At 37.2% G+C, this 4,949-nt stretch overlaps 1 pseudogene; it reads right to left on the bottom strand.

Annotated features, from left to right (window-relative positions):
- Nucleotides 1–2,444: 2,444 nt before the first annotated feature.
- Nucleotides 2,445–2,557, bottom strand: LOC138825666 (U6 spliceosomal RNA; annotated as a pseudogene).
- Between the last annotated feature and the right edge of the window lie 2,392 nt (nucleotides 2,558–4,949).

The raw sequence follows: 4,949 nt of genomic DNA, 5'->3' as shown, positions 1-4,949 counted from the left end.
TAATTGTTGTAAAACACAATATACTGTTCAAATACTTTTATGTTTTATCAGTTTTACACATTTTCATATCGATTTCATCTCAGTCTACAACATAACTTCATCGTTCTGTCTCTGGTATTTTTACTCTAACAAGACATAAGATAACCAGTTTGATTTACAGCATGAGAAATTATCCCACTGGCTTGCTTGGAAGCAGAGCATGGTCAATAGATATTAGTTCTGGTTGCTCACTACATGTAATGTTTTCTGTACTACTTATCACATTTTATTTAGTATTTAAAAAAGACTGCTGGCTAAACTCAAAGCTCATCCATAGAAGTTTATATTAAGTATTTCACAAGTGTTATTTCCTTTAATTCTTAAGATAACATTTGCTATAATGCTAATGTTATTACCATTTTAGTGTTGGGAAAAATTGTAATTAAAGGCAGTAAGTGTATGGCCCAAAGACACACAGAGTGAGGAAGAAAATGAGTCAAAGTTTCCAAAAGTCTTTCAGCAATACACAAAAAGTAGATAAAATCTCTTCATTCTATGACACCCTCAATTCAATATTCATATTGTCCAAGAAATAATAGCATACAATGTCTTGGTCACATTGGGTTATCATGCACAGAACTTATAAATTGAGGTACAAAGAGAGGCATATTTCTTCTGTCCCACAGTTCCGGTATCCTTTTTAAAAAGTACTAAAACTTTTAAATATTAACACTTACTGTCTTTTAAGAATTCTAAAACGAAATAAATTCACATAAAATCAATCCAAAATGTTTTAAAAGTAGGAGATGATAAAACAGGCCCCTGTGAAGTAAATTTTCTTCTACTTTATACGTTATTCTGAAAGCCTTTTGCTGGTTTATCATGCCTGTAATCCTAACTACTGGGGATATCTACTCAGGAGCCTGAGATTTGTGGATAACAGTTGGAAGCCTATCAGGGCGAAATAAATTCATGAGATTATTTTTCAAAACTTTTAATGAACTAGCAAAGGTCCAGGAATGGAGATGTAGCTCATTTAGTAGCTCACCAATAGAGCAAAAAGGCCTAGCAAGACTTTGAAGCCCTGATTTCAAACTCTGAGCATGCCAACACACATGCAAGTGCGTGGGCACACACACATTTATTCAAAATACCTTCATATTAGTGTTGTGCATTAATTTCTTAACGATATTATGAGTAAAATAAAGGAAATAAACTCTTCCATCTCAGAACATTTTTATATGTTTTCATTGCTGAAAGATTAAAAATTAAAAACCTCACTTTACCATTACCATTACTAACTTGCTAACTGCTGATTTTGCTTCTGTAAATATGCTTGCATTCAGACCCCCTTCCCTGGGAAATAAAACTGGGCAGAGTCTCGAGGCCCAGATATCCGGATATCGGCCGGCCCAGATGTCCGGATGTCAGCCCACTCCAGGACAAGGTCAAAGGTTACAGATAGTACATGTTTTTCAGTTTTAGTTTATGTTTTTCAGTTCCAGTTCAGTTCAACAATCCCCGGGATGGACCTTGACAACGACCACCTGGCAAGACCACAAGCTAAGCCAAATGTCAACCAATCATAGGCCTGTAACCATGTAAACCCCCCCCTTAGACCAACCATGAGACAATTGTTTTACAAAGAGTGTTTTATGCTAATTTGTGGTTTTTGCCTTTAAAAATGCCTGTAACTGCTGCTCAGGGCGCTCTGACTGCCCGGGGCAGAGAGTCCGTTTGCACAAATGCCAAATAAACTCCTCTTGCTTGTTGCATCTGCTGGTTTGGAGTCTTGGTTTCTGGGGTGCCCTCCTGTTGAGAAAGTATCCCAGTGAGTCTGGGGTCTTTCAATTGCAAAATTACTGTACAGAAGGGTCACACTTACACAAGCAAGGCAATGAGTACATTTCCTAACAAGCATTGTTAACTCCTCCTTTATTATTCCCCTACTATCCCTTCCCTTCCACCTCCACAAGTCCACTCACCTCCTCCCTTCCCCCGCCTCAATTGTAAAGTTCATTTTACAACATAGTGTCTTGTGCATCTAATTGTTACAATGGGTGAACCTGTATTCCTATTTGAGCATTTTCTTTGTCTCCTTCCCATCCAAAAATTAGAAGAGACTATATACAAGATGTAGGTGCACCAACTTCAAATACAGTGAAAATAAGTGATTTAACATGGGGTCCGAACATATAAAGAAACAAACAAAAAAAAAAACCATACTGAACGTTATACGTATGTGAGAAACAATAGCAAGAAAGAAAAAACCACTTGTGTCACTAACTTCGGTTCATTTACCTTAACATAATCTTTTCTTGTCATAAGCACATAGCTTTTGACGTTTTCTGCTTATCCCAGACATATATTAGTTATTGAAAATTAGGGAAACCATGGGACTTATGTTTGTTTGGACTTGGCTTATTACACTTCATAATCTATTTCCCAAGTCTTTCCACTTCCTAACAAATTAGGTAATGGAATGACAGGAATTTGCCTGTCATCCTTAAGCAGGGGCCATGTTAATCTTCTCTGTATCATTCCAAATTTAGTGTATAAAATGCTTCCTCAATACTTCTCAGGGAGCAGAGGAGGGAAGGCCATCCCTCACCCTCCAGTACTGGAGATCTCCATCTTGGATACTGACAATGCTCGGTGGAGCTGCTAGCTCCAACTTAAGCCTTGGATGAAAACTAGAGTCATTTAGTAGGTCACAAGAACCTAAGCTGACCTGCCAGACTGAGCTCCATCCAGGGAAAAGTCACCCAGCTCAGGTGCTAGCCCCAGGAGTGGCTTTCTTCACTGGGTAATCAGAGCCAGAGGCTGCCCCTCCTTTAGCAGCCTTGACAATCAATTGAAATTCAGTAAACAGAAACCCTGAGAGTGACTTCAGGCTGGGCTCTCTGAGTTTATCACAAACTAGCCCCTGGGAAAAGCTACTGTTTGCTGAAAGGCTTCAACACTACCCAGAACTTAGCCTCATCACAGCATCTCCAAACTTGAGGAAAAAGCCGTCTCCCTCTTTTGTGATACTCAAAGCAGATCTCCCTTCCATTGAACTAACCTGGGACGAGGATCACAAAATCCTGGGTAAAGCAGAGAATCTTTCTGCCTGTTCAAACAAACTGACTTAAGAAACCAACCAAGCCACAGGAAAATCAAACACCACAAAAAGACCAGAGACTCCAACCTGAGGCTGGTTATGGACACAAGGGAGATACATGATTTTTCCTACCCCTCACAAAAATTTTGTTTTTCTTTTTTTCTTTTTTGGTACCATTTATAAAAAAATGTTTTTGGAAACTTTTTTTTAATTTTTACCTTTTTTGAAAAAAATTTTTCTAGTAACTTTTTTTTCTCTTAGAATTTTTATTTTAGGAGTATATGTGTGTGCGCATGTTTCTTTCTTTACTTTTCTTTTTCTTTTAAAAAATTCTTTTTGTTTTTTGTTTAGCTCTACTGAACTTCTGATCTTTTCTTCTTTTTTCTTATCCTTTTCACCTTTTCTTCTCTTTTGTTCTTCTTTATGTGACTTAATTGTTTTTCTGAACATCCTCAGATTAACCCGTAGTCGATTAGTAGACCTTATCCCCCATTGTGTACACACTTAATCCACAAATTCATTACTCAATTCAAACCCTCTTAGACTTAAATTCCTTAATAGCACCACTACCTCTTTATACCTATATAATATTTTAGGTATTTTTATTTTTAAGTTTTTCACATCTCCTTTATATTCCTCCCCGTCTCTCATTATATTCACGTTCTTCTCTGAATAGTTTGTATTCCTTTCTGCATCATATTTTTAATTTTTACTTTTCTACATTTTGGTCACTTTTTTTCCCTTTCTCTTTCTTCTTTTTTTCTCTCTCTCTACTTTCATCCTATCCAACTTATTTCCTACTTTGAGATTAGGACTCAGTTAACTCTCCCTGAACCTTTCCACATCACTCTATTCCTATTGTTTACCCAAATCTCTCCCTAAACCTAATAATTTCTGGTTTACCAAATTCTTCTTTGTGGTTCGCAGCCGATTAATATATACTTGTTTAATGTTGAATAGATGTATCTGTTCAACTAGATTGTATCTGCAGAATATTGACTGTGCAAATACAGACTTTGGGTGATGCTTTCCTAAGAAAGTGTTCTAGCAAAAAACTGGTGTTATTTTCATCCCAAATGGGCAGAGTAAGTTGGAAAAACACAAGAAAAATGGCAAGTCCGGGTATCTTCACTCCCACTCATGATAATCAGGGGACAGAACAGATAAAGGAAAAATCCACTGCTGGCAAACATGATTAATGAAAATATTGAAAACATACAAAGGACTCTGTATGAGCATGATAGGGAAAGAGAGAAGGCAAACAAAAGGTCAATGCAGGAAAAGATTGAAAACCTACAAAGGACTATGTATTAGTGTGATAGGGAGAGAAAAGAGGCAATCCGAAGATTTATACAGGAATATCATGAGCGTGAGGAAGGTACTCAAAAAAATGATACAGGATTTGCGTGAGCAGATAGAGAATACTCAAAGAGAAAGGAAGGAAAGGCGTGACCAGGCTGAGAACACGCAAAGTGAACAACAGGATGGCATGAACATCAGGAAGCTAAGCAAAGAGTAATACAGGAATTGAGAGAGCAGGATGAGAATACACAAAGATCACTAATGGCATTCATGGGAGCCATTAAAAAAGAGCTGAAGGAAGTCAGGGAGACCACAAAGGGAATAATGAATGGAACCCAACAGAAGGAATGGAAGTCCAAGGAAACCATAAAAAATCAAATAAGTTATTTCAGAATAAACACTGGACACCCAATTAAGGAATTTAAGACGTTCATTCAAGATCTAAAACAAAGCTGCAAAAAAGAATTTGAAGCCATCAAAACTGACTAATTAGAAGGAGAAGAAATTAAAATTAAATTAGAAAGTCTTGACAGCAGGTTAGACCATGCAGAAGATCGAATCTCAG

The sequence above is a fragment of the Dipodomys merriami genome, unplaced genomic scaffold, assembly GCF_024711535.1.
Source record: "Dipodomys merriami isolate MVZ:Mamm:240054 unplaced genomic scaffold, mDipMer1.0.p SCAF_1398, whole genome shotgun sequence".
NCBI classification, from domain to species: Eukaryota; Metazoa; Chordata; class Mammalia; order Rodentia; family Heteromyidae; genus Dipodomys; species Dipodomys merriami.
The sequence above is the reverse complement of the archived record's forward strand: the minus strand, read 5'-3'. Positions and strand labels throughout refer to the sequence as shown.